Source organism: Cetorhinus maximus, chromosome 13, assembly GCF_964194155.1.
Source record: "Cetorhinus maximus chromosome 13, sCetMax3.hap1.1, whole genome shotgun sequence".
Taxonomy (NCBI): domain Eukaryota; kingdom Metazoa; phylum Chordata; class Chondrichthyes; order Lamniformes; family Cetorhinidae; genus Cetorhinus; species Cetorhinus maximus.
In genome coordinates this window covers 81722645-81733531 of record NC_135891.1, presented here as the reverse complement: position 1 = coordinate 81733531, position 10887 = coordinate 81722645, and positions in this window count along the sequence as shown.

The following is a 10887-nucleotide window of genomic DNA, read 5'->3' as shown; positions in this document are numbered from 1 at the left end:
TACCTTTGCTATTAAATGACAAATACCTAGTATATTCTAACAATGGTAGAGTTAGGGATATGCCAGACCATGAGTTTACAGATTGTGGTTGAGTACAATTCTGTTGCTGCTGCTGGCCCACAGTGCCTCATGGTTGCACAATCTTGAGTTGCTAGAACTGTTCAAAATGTATCCCATTTACCACAGTAGTAGTGCCACACAACATGATGGGACTTCGTCTCCACAAGGACTGGGCGGTGGTCACTCCTACCGAGTCATGGACAGATGCATCTGCAGCAGGCAGATGGGTAAGGATGAGGTCAAATATGTTTTTCCTTCTTGCTGATCACTTGCCACAGACCTAGTCTAGCAGCTATGTCCTTTAGGACTCAGCCAGCTCGGTCTGTAGTGGTGCTACTGAGCCACTTTTGATGATGGACATTGAAGTCCCCCACCCAGAGTACATTCTGCACTCTAGCCAGCCTTAGTGCTTCCTCCAAGTAGTGTTCAACATGGAGGAATACTGACTCATCAGCTGAGGGGGTACGTGGTAATCAGCAGGAGGTTTCCTTGCCCATGTTTGACCTGGTGCCATAAGACTTCTTGGGGTCCAGAGTCAATGTTGAGGACTCCCAAGGCAACTCCCTCCGAGCTGTATACCACTGTGCTGCCACTGCTGCTGGGTCTGTCCTGCCAGTGGGACAGGACATAACCAGGGGTTGTGATGGTGGTGTGTGGGACATTATCTGTAAGATATGATTCTGTCAGTATGACTAGTCTGTGAGACAGCTCTCCAAGCCCCCAGATGTTAGTAAAGAGGATTTTGCAGGGTCAACAGGGCTGAGTTTGCTGTTGTCGTTTTTGGTGCCTACGTCGAAGCTGAGTGGTCTGTCTGGTTTCATTCCTTATAGATTTTGTAGCAGTTTTGATACAACTGAGTGGCTTGCTAGGCCATTAAGAGGACAGTTTAGAGTCAACCACATTCTTGCAGGACTGGAGGCACGTGCACTCCAGACCAGATAAGGACAGTTGATTTCCTTTCCTGTAGGATTAGTGCTCCATATGGGCTTTTACCACAGCCCAGTAGTTTCATGGTCATTACTAATAACTAGCTTTTTTATTCCAGATTTATGACTTAATTGAACTTCAGCTGCTGTGGTGGGATTTGAAATCATGTACCCAGTATTAGTCTGGGCCTCTTGATTACTAATGCAGTAACATTACCACAGTGCTACCAACTCCCTAAGTCACTGAGTGATTTAATATTTACCAGTTTTTCTACTTGAACTTTTCTTTATCTTTAGCACATTTCCATAGTTTTCGGGAGGAACTTTTGTTTATATATCTTCTCACATCTCTAGGAACATCCCAGAGTACTTAGTGTGAATTATTCTTGAAGAGTGGCTAATATTTCTGTGGGCAATTGGCTTTTACACCAAAAATCTCATAAACAGGTGAACTGGATGACCAGTTAATCCGTATTTTTTCAAGGAGGAATGATGGCCAAGGACCTGCAATATCCATGGATCTTTAATGTCCATCCGAACAGAGAGAGAGAGTCTTAGCTTAATGTCTCACTCAAATGGCAGCACCTCCATCAATGCCGCTTCCTCAGTGCTACACTTGCATGTTGACCTAGTCTTGGCTTCAGTTCTGGAATGGACCTTTGAACCTACAATCTTCTGCTGCACTCAGGATTGCTATCAACATAGCTAAACTGATGCCTAACTGAAGTATTTAAGATCTTGCAGGAGATAGTCTTTCTATATGGTGAACAAACATCAGAGTATTTGTCATCATTGTCATCATCATCAGCAACAGCAATCCCTTATGTCAAGGTTGATTCTTCCTTATAGATGGCTGGGCAGAGTTGAGATGTCAGTGCTGGCTGTGGGTTCACAGCTGGCTTATGAGCCCCATCTTAGCCTTGCACATTCTCCCACAATGAGGATATTGCTTGTTGGTCAACAGAAGTGGTGTCAGATTGTTAGCTCAAGCACCTGCCCTCTCTGTCTCTCTCAGTGGCTGCTCTTGTTGATTGGAAGGTATTGATATCATTTTGATGATGGATCACCATTTTGGTCATGATCGGGCATCTGCTTCCCATGTGTTGATATTAATAGAGCTGATCTTTGTGGAGGATTTAAGATTGTCTTTGAAATATTTATTTTGGCTCCCATGTGAGTCGGCTCCCTGGCGTAGCTGAGCAGAGCACCTGCTTCGGCAGTCTTGAGTCAGGTATTCTGAGGACATGTCCAGTCCATCTTGGCTGATGTGAGATTATCATGGCCTCTGTACTTGGCACTTTTGTACCTTAGAGGATTTTCATATTTGTCCTTCCAATTGATTTGCAAGTTCCTTCTGAGGTTGTGTTGATCACATTATTCTTGGGCCTTGATATGGTGTCTATAATTTATCCAAGCTTCAGCACCATGCAGAAGAGTGGGGAACACCAATGCCTGATAGACCTTGAGCTTAGTGTCAGATCTGATACCATAATTTTTGAAAACTCAAGAGTACACAATTTACTGTAGGCTTAGCTAGCACATTGAATTTGGTGGTGTACCTCTTCATCAATGTCAATTTTTTGGGATGGATAGCTTCCAAAATATGGGAATTGACGGGCATTTCCCAAAGCTTCACCATTAATCCTAATTGAATGCTTTAGATTTGACACATTTGGTGTGGGTTGGTAGAGGACTTTGGTCGTCTTCGTATTCAGAGGAAATCCCATGTACTCGGCAGGCCCTGGTGAATATGGCAACTATCTGTTGTACTTCTTCAGAACACTAGCTTGTGTGTTGTCTTGGATTTTGCCTTCAGCTGGCTACGGTTGAATAGTTTACTATCTGTGTTATAAGTTATTACTGCACCCAGGGGAGCCTGTCAGCAGTAAACTGCAGAGTATTGCAAGAAAGATTGAGAGTAACGTGAATGCAATGACACACCCCTGTGTAATACCTGTTTTGAAAGGAAAGGGGTTCTGTTCTTTGTACTTTTCCTGAAGTTGACATGCTGTGAAGGTTATGTCGGTTGTTCCTCCGGTGGTTCACAAGCCACACTGGGACTTTGGAAGGACCTCATCTGCAATTGGCAAAAGGCCATTCAGAAGTAATCTAGTTTGGACTTTGCTAATAGTTCAAAACAGTGTTATGCCCCTGCAGTTGCTGCAGTTCGACTTGCCTCCTTTCTTGAAGATTGTGATCATCTTAGTCTCTAAGGTCACTTGAAATTTCTTTTCCCTACCAGAGATCCACAAGTAGGCATGCATCTGAGAGACCAGTACTGTATATCTCTTCCATGTTTCAGTGCTTGCAAAGGGATATTGTCAAGATGAGAAGCTTTGTTGTTTTTCATCTGGTTGACAGCAGTTATCACATTGAACATTGGATCATCATTGAGTTCACTCCTTTAGGAGGTTCTCTAACAGGTGCATGTCTACCGTAGAGTCCTGATTGAGTAATTCTACAAAGTGCTCTTTCTAGCGGGTGTTGATACTGTCCTTGTCTTTGAGGATTTTTGGATCTTACTGGTATCGACCATGTTAAGGGTCCATAGATCTCTTTGGTCACCTTGAGAAAGGCACATGTGTCATGCACGTCAGCCAGGAGTTGAATTTCCTCAGTCTTCTCTGGCTACCATTTGTTCTTGAAATTGTGGGTTCTCCTTTGAACTTAAGCTTTGGTTGTCTGGTGGGTGAGCTTCATTTCTGTGGAGTTTGGATCCTGTTGCCAGATTTGAAATGCTATCCATTTACAATCAATGAGTGCATATTTCTGTATCATTCTCATCAAACCAGTCTTTGTGTCTTTTAGTGGCGTGTCCAAGGATTTCTTGGCATGTGTGACTGATGATGGATTTCAGTGATTGGCAATCATTGATAATAAATTGCAGAATTAAACTGGTGTGATGCAGCAAGTTGGTCCTCTATGAACTGAGGGTTGAGATTGGATTTATATCCATGTTTCTCCACATGATGGGGGTTATTTGGAGAATGGAGGTGGTGCTTACCCACACATTGGGAGAAAGAAAGAGAATGACTTGTATTTATATTGCATTTTTCATGACCTCAGGATGCCCCAAAGTGGTTTACAGCTGGTGAAGTACTTATTGAAATGTAGTCACTGTTGTCATGCAGGAAACACAGCAGCAGTTTGTGCATAGCAAACTCTCTCAAACAGCAGTGAAACAGTGACCAGATAATTTGTTTTAGTGATGTTGGTTGAGGGATAAATATTATCCAGGATATTAAGGAAATAGTGCCATAAGATCTTTTACTCACCTGAGTATCAACTTACAGGGAGGCTCAACCTGCCAAATGCTATATATATCAGCAGCTGAACACAGGATTGGTGGAGGACCACATGCAGATTACCAGTTTGACCACTCTTGGCTACAGTATTGCATGGCCTGGAAATAAAGCACAGTCCATGTTTAAGTTGTATTTACAGAATGCGTCTCTTGTATAATAATATCTGGGGGCGAAAGATGGAGAGTTAGCAGAGAGTGAAGGAAATGTAGGGTAGGGGCACAGATGTGGAGTCATGGGAGAGAGGTAGTAAATGATGGTTTTGGACAAGAACCGGAAGATCGTTTGCTGCTGGAGCAGAGTGGAAGGTGTGGTTTCAACATATTTCCCAAATAAGGTGGAAGGGATTTGGAAATGAGAATGAGAATTGTGAATCTATGGAGCCAGTGAAGCTGGGTGAGGACAGTGGGTGAGTGGTATGTGGCACTTTGTGTGGGAGAAGACTTGCTTGATATTTCTGGATGATGTTTTTCAGCAGTCGATGTCATGAGGAAGGGACAGAAGCAGGCAGTGTTCTGAAGTGGAAGAAATAGGTCGGATTGAATGTGTAGTTGAACCAAACCCCTCCCTTCTCCAAAGCAGAAAGTGCAAAATAAATTTTCAGATATTGAAAAAGGCTCTGAGATAATCTGATGGACAATGACTTTGTAGCACTTGGCCATACAGATCAGAAGCTACACTTCCTGATCTGTGCCAAATTAACATCTTATCTGAGGTAGAGGTTGAAGTGCAACAACTGGCCTATTTCCTAAAAGGAATGGGTGTTTAGAGTGAGACTTATGAGGAAAATCTCGAGTTACTTTTAAATTTCAACAATTGTTGTGGCTGGGTTTTAGAGGGGAAAAGCCTCCTAGGGCTCCTGCTCCTTTTAATTATCCAGTCACCTCTACTGGAAGTGCAGGTGTGTGAATATTGTTAGGGGGAAATTAAAAATGCTAAAAGAGAATACAGTAAGAATTTACTGAAAAACCCTTAAAATCTCCAGGCAGACATGGCTGCTAAACATGTTAAAAGTTGAAGATTACCAGATGAACATTGCATAGCATTGAGAGTCAGACTAGAGACACAAGAAAGGACATAAATTAGATTAGGTGTACTCCCCTCTCACATAGGGAAGGGGCAGATGGTTTTAGCTTAGATATGGGAAGACATACAATAGACAAAGAGGGGGTCTTTGATGAAACACAAACAGTCTTGAGCTGTGAGAACCATACGTGTTTTAATTTTGATTGGATAATATAATTATGTATACATCCTTTAGAATAATTGGTTAGCAAAATCACATGTTTATGTACTCAATTGGATTAAGTTAGCATGGGACCGGTGTGTCGGTTACCGATTGGATGTATTCAAATGTGCTCAAATGTATGATGATAAGAAAAAGTACAAAAGTAATGAAATGTAATCAATCTGGGAGCTGGGTCTTCATTCTTAGGAATGATTGCGGCTCCCTTGCATATGCTTGAATAAAACTGGTTGAAGGAAGCCCGAGTTTCTGTGGTCATTGTGTGATCGGGGATTGTAACTTCTCCTCTTCAACTGGCCTATGTGGTAGTTGCTGGATTGGAGGGAGTGCCGTCTTCAATATCAAGTGAGAGCAGAATTGTTTTTCTTTTCTTTCTCACTCGCTCAGGGAACTGAGATTAGTTGTAAACATCCCACCACTGCTTCAGCTGAGATCTGATAATTCAGCACAGACCAGGGCTTGAACTTGACATCCCCTAGTTCTATGGTTCATCAGGGAGTACAATTATCACCAAGCTATCAGAGCAGGTTTTCACCTCAAATCCATCTCCTCCTCCTGTTTATTGAAAGGATCACCAATAAAAATTACTGGTGAAAGGTAGCACTTTGACACAGCATACTGCAGCCATATACCAAACCCTGGAGGAACTGGACTATAGGATGGCTCTCTGATTTCACACTTAAAGTATTCTTAATCATGCCTGAATCATCAGTACCATTGCTGTCCAATGTTGATATAAGGTGATTTAAAACCTAGTGGACTCAATCCAGTAATTGGGAAACAGGCTGGAAGCCAGTTCTCCTGAATAAATTTGGCATTATTACAGAATCTAAACCTTAAGTATCACCAACTAAGTTTATTAACAAAAGAAAATTATTAAATGCTGCTTAATCTTCCAGCATTGCATTGTTGAGTCCAAAATTCATAACAAGTAGACAGCAATGCTGTGGTGATTGCCACTTTAAGGCCAGGCTTACTGAGTAAGGGTCACGTGGTCAGAACAGCCAATCAGCACCGAGCACTGGGAAGCTTTTAATGGGCGGAGTTTTCCTAGTCTTAGAAGGTGTATTGTAGCCTTGTTAGAGGCCTGCAGCTATTTCAGCCACTCTGTGAATAAAGTTTGTTATTCAACTGAAAAAACATCTCGGTAGTATATCTCTACAACTGGCGATGAGGATAAATGATCCTGGTGCAGCCTCTCTCCCTACAACTATGGGCAGAATTTTTCCGTCGGCGTGCAGGGGCAGGCCTGACATGCAGACGCGTAAAATGACGTGTGATGATGTCGGGCGAGTGCGTTATGAGTTCCGATGTGCACCTGCCAGTAATTAACGGGCCAGTTTAGGCCTCTGAGGCAGTAATTGACAGCAATTTCTAGCAGCCCGTGCGATTTTCAGTGCGTCGCATGGGCGCAATGGGCAGGCGGGTAGGCCACATTTTTAAAAACCTCATCCATGGGCAGGATAAGAGGGGTGAGTGGGCTCACTAATGCGAGTTATTAGTACTTTAGTTTTAAAACTTACTGCTACTTGCTTGTGTGAACGGGACAACTTCAATTTTCTTCAGAGCTGCTTTGACAGAACAGGCTTCAGTTGAGGACTGGAGGAATCATAACGCTTGGAGCCTTGCAGGTATCAGACAGCCTTCCCTTACCCTGGGAATGGAGATCGTGCTGTCCGCTGGAGGCATCTCCTTTGAGGAGGAAGAGAGGGCCAGAAGGGGGAGGAGGACCAGAGTCCATATTCAGCCTCCAGGTGAGTCACCTGTGGGAGGACAAGCGCAGGGCCAACAGGAAGTGCAAGGCGGAAGGGGCCACAGAAGGTGCCACTAATCTGCTGCTAGGGTTTACAGGTAGCGATGCAGTTACCTCAATATGTCTGAGGTGCAATGCTGAAGGAGGCTCCGTCTAGCAAGGGAGACAGTGACCTCTTCCTGTCAGATGATGGACCCTGAGATCAGCGCCAACTGTGTGGGTGGATACCCCATGCCATTGGTGCTGAAGGTCGCAGTTACCCTCAACTTCTATGCCTCTGGATCTTTCCAGGGGTCAGTGGGTGATCTTTGTGGAGTCTTCCAGTCAGTTGTCCACAGTTGTGACAGCTGGTGACAGACGCTTTGTTCAGGCGTGCACTGACTTTCATTCACTACCGCTTGGACGAGGCCAGCCAAGTAGAGCGAGCCAGATGCTTTGCAGCGATTGCTGGATTACCCCGTGTCCAGGGTGCAATCGATTGCACACATGTGGCCATCAAGGCGCCAGTGGTTGAGCCATGAGCCTTCGTCAACAGGAAGGGATTCCACTCCATGAACGTGCAGATGGTGTGTGACCATAGGATGCAAATTCTGCAAGTCTGTGCAAGGCACTCAGGCAGCTCCCATGACGCCTACATCCTGAGACACTCCCAGGTGCCAAGGCTCTTCAGTGCTCCAGCCCATCTAGATGGATGGCTGGTGGGTGACAAGGCCTATCCCCTCAAAAGGTGGCTCATGATGCCCCTCCGTCTTCTAGAACAGAGGCCGAGCAGTGGTACAACAGGAGCCACGCCTCCACAAGTGCCGTGGTAGAGAGAACCATCGGTCTTCTCAAGATGCACTTCTGATGCCTGGACCATTCAGGGGGCGCACTCCAATACCCCCCAGATCGCGTGTCGCTGATAGTGGTTGCATGCTGCGCTCTCCACAATCTGGCGCTGGAAAGGGGGAACGCAGTGAAGGAAGAAGGTGACGCAGATGCCCTGGCTGCAGACGATGAGTCCAGTAGTGAGTCCAAGGACGAGCACGCTCAGGAGAATGCTGAGGGGATAGACGCTGACCTAGGCAACCTCCAGGGAGGCAGGGACACCTGGGAGGCTTTGATCCAATGCTTCTTCAGCTAGTCTACCGAAGATGAACCTCCAACACATGCCAAGGCTGCAGGCTCAATACTCGATACCTGAGTGCAACATTTGCTTGGTCATGAACATTAACTATGTGCCTTGTCAATAAAGCTCAATGACAAACAAGTCACTCATAACATCATGGGTTCCCCTTCACCTGCAGAACTAACGAAGCACCCAGAGACTTGTTGAGAACCAAAAGATTTAATGATTGTCAACTTGCATACAGAAATCAAAGTCCATTAAAAGGTGTTGAACAGCACACCTACTTAAAAACAACTGAAATGGGGGGCAAAAGAAAACCACCAGTGATAAGCCCGTGGTGTGCTGAAATGATTTACGTTTATGTTTGTGGATGCTACGTCTAGGTGCTCCCCTCTCGCTGGCACCGGCATTGGAGACATCCTGTTCACTCTGCTGCCCTGTTGGCCTTGATGCCCAGGAAGCCCTGATTGTTCTCCTATAAGAACCTCTCCATGAGAGTCGCTATTCTCTCCATGGAGGAGGCAGTGCGCTTGGCCATGAGGGTCATTGCATTGCTCATGCTCCGCATGGACCCCTCCATCACGGAGACCATGGCACGCATTCCCTCATGTATCTCTGCCAGATCCTCCCGCACACCCTGCTGGACTTCCAGCATCTGCTGCCTCAGGGACGACTCCAGAGGCTCATCATTAGCCACTGACTGAGCATGTTCCTGGTCCCCAGCAGTCCTCTGCGACTGCCGGTGCCCTGGGCACTCTCTCTATCTCCGCCTGCACCTCAAGCGAGTGTGAAGTGCCCTCACCGCTGTGCACCGAGATGCTAGCCAACGTTCTTATCCCCACCAAGGTGTTGGTATCTGCGCTGGTTGAGAGAGTGGGTTTATGGTGCATTTATATCTTCTGGACCCTCAGGGGTCAACGGCAGTTCCTCTGCCTCCTGAGTCTGGGCATACTCCGGTGAGGCTAAAAGGAAGAACAAGGACATTAGATTAGTAGAAGTTGTTACACTATTAATGTGCATGCCTGGCACCCGGATCAAGATGTGCTCCTCCTTCCATTATCATTGGGGATCCCTTGTTGGATGCTGAAATCAATATACTGTCAACAGTGGAATGTTTGCACTGACAGACATTGTGACCTCAGTGCACGGCACTCTTACCTCCCAGTGGCACCCAACCTCACCATGGCTGGTTGACCTGGGTGCATGGTGCCTTTCCAGCTCAAGTGCCTCATGCTCACATCTGATCATGATGAGAAGGTGGGTCTGCCCTCCGCCAGACTGCAGCCACTTGGCATTATTGTGTGCTGTCTTCTGAAAAGAGAGAGGAGCATTGATTAGACAACTCTGTGTCTGCATTGCCATTGCAGCCTTGCCACCCCCACCTGAGTAAAACATTGCAGGGCTCATCCGAATCGTGATCCTGGAGCCGCCATACACTCATTCCAAGCAGCGAGGGCTGACCCCCTTGCCCAGATGCTACCTCCATCACATTTGCCACTCACACTCTAAGACCTTCCAAACCCATGAGCATTACCACCTAGAAGGACAAGGGCAGCAGATAGATGGGTACACTGCCACCTGGAAGTTCCCCTCCAAGTCACTCAGCATCCTGACTTTGAAATGTTTCGGCGCTCTACCACTGTGGCTAGGTCAAAATCCTGGAGCTCGCCCCCAAACACTGTGGGTGTTCCAGCACCACATGCAGCAGATACAGAAGGCAGCTCAGTACCGCCCTCTCAGGGGCGACTAGGGATGGGCAGTAAATGCTGGCCCACCCAGCAAAGGCCACATCCCGTGAATGAATAAATGCAAAAACGATTCTGAGTTGGAGAGTTGGGGGGGTGGGGGGGCTCCTCTTCAAGAAAGCTATCTGGCATCCTCCTGTGTGACATCGGTGGCAGCCTTTGGAAGGCTGCCTGCGCCGCTTTTGAATAGGCCACCGGGTTGCCATTGGACCCGGCGGTCATTGGCCTCCCACCTCTGCCTGCCTCTTCCCGTTGATCTCAGGAGCTGCGATTCACGCTGGGCGGGCCTTAATTGGCCCGCCCACGTAAAATGGCGTGAAGCCGATCATGGGCGGCGATCGGTTCCGCGCCCGCCTGCGCCTGCTCCCGGCCAGCCCACCCACCATAAGTAAAATCCTGGCCCATGAGTATCTCATTTTAAAGAAGGAAAAAAATACATACTTACCAGGATGCCTCTCTTTAGGAGGATCGACCCATTTGACCCCTCCATGGAGGACTGGGCTTAATACATCGAGCGCCTTGGGTTTTGTTTCCAGGCCAATGAAATAGAAAAGGAGGCAAAGCACATAGCAATTCTCTTGAGCATCTGCGGGAGTCAAACCTACAACCTTCTGCGCAGCTTCACGGCCCCAAGCGCGCCCAACCCCAAATTGTTCAGTGAGCTCGTGGATTTAATGAAGGGCCATTTTCAGCCCAAACCATCAGTTGTTATGCAAAGATTCAAATTTAATACGAGGGTGAGGGCCC